The sequence below is a fragment of the Guillardia theta genome, assembly GCF_000315625.1.
Source record: "Guillardia theta CCMP2712 unplaced genomic scaffold GUITHscaffold_502, whole genome shotgun sequence".
NCBI classification, from domain to species: Eukaryota; class Cryptophyceae; order Pyrenomonadales; family Geminigeraceae; genus Guillardia; species Guillardia theta.
Genome location: NW_005434200.1, coordinates 1 through 903, shown reverse-complemented (window position 1 = coordinate 903; position 903 = coordinate 1).

Sequence of the window (903 nt, the reverse complement as noted above, 5' to 3'; positions counted from 1 at the left end):
ATCGCATGAGAAAAAACAAGAAGGATATCTCTGTTGATTGCAGTGGTCAGAAGCGATCAGCAGTGTGCTAGAAACTCTCTTCATGTCATACATGAGTTGAACGTGTCGTCCAAGGATCAAGGGACATACAACTGCAAAGTCTTTCTATCGCAGGTAGAGCAACGTAGCCGTTCCATTGCCTTGTGCTCACAGGTAGACCTGCACCACTCTTCCTCGAGGAAAGACTGACGGTGAGGACTATACACGGAGAAATGTGGTCTCCTCCATCAAGAATATCTGACAGACCCTCCATCTTCACCTGGATTTGTGAACAAGAGCCGGCTAAGCGTGTTCTTCTTCCGAAGTTCATTCTTTCTTTTGTCACTCTGCTTCTCTGATCTCTGTCTTCCCCTCCGCCTCCTCACTGCATCGCTCTCAGCACAAACCTGTGCGCTCTCTCCCAGCTCAACAAACCTTTTACTCAACTCGGCGACCCTTAACTAACCGTCTCCGGGCCCGGGCCGGGCAGCCGGGTCAGCTAAAGTTTGGGAATCCTTGACTCGTACTGATTTATAACTCTCTTCTTTGAGTAAAGGAATTCTACCTTGACTCGTACTGATTTATAACTCTCTTCTTTGAGTAAAGGAATTCTACCTTGACTCGTACTGATTTTAACCTGATTGTCCTCGTACTGATTTTAAACTTAACTTTGAGTAACGAAGATATTAACTTGTCGGCACCCAATCCTCCTCTCCTCTGCTCTTGTCAGAGTCTTCGCCGCCTCGGAGGCTCTCAGGTTCTCACGCTCATCCTTCTCACCCATCTAAGCCCTGTGGACGTGAATCATAGCTTCCCATCCTTGATTCTTCAGGAAGATACTTCGCTTCGCTGTCTTGCAACTCCCTCCTCCGTCCTCTAAAATGG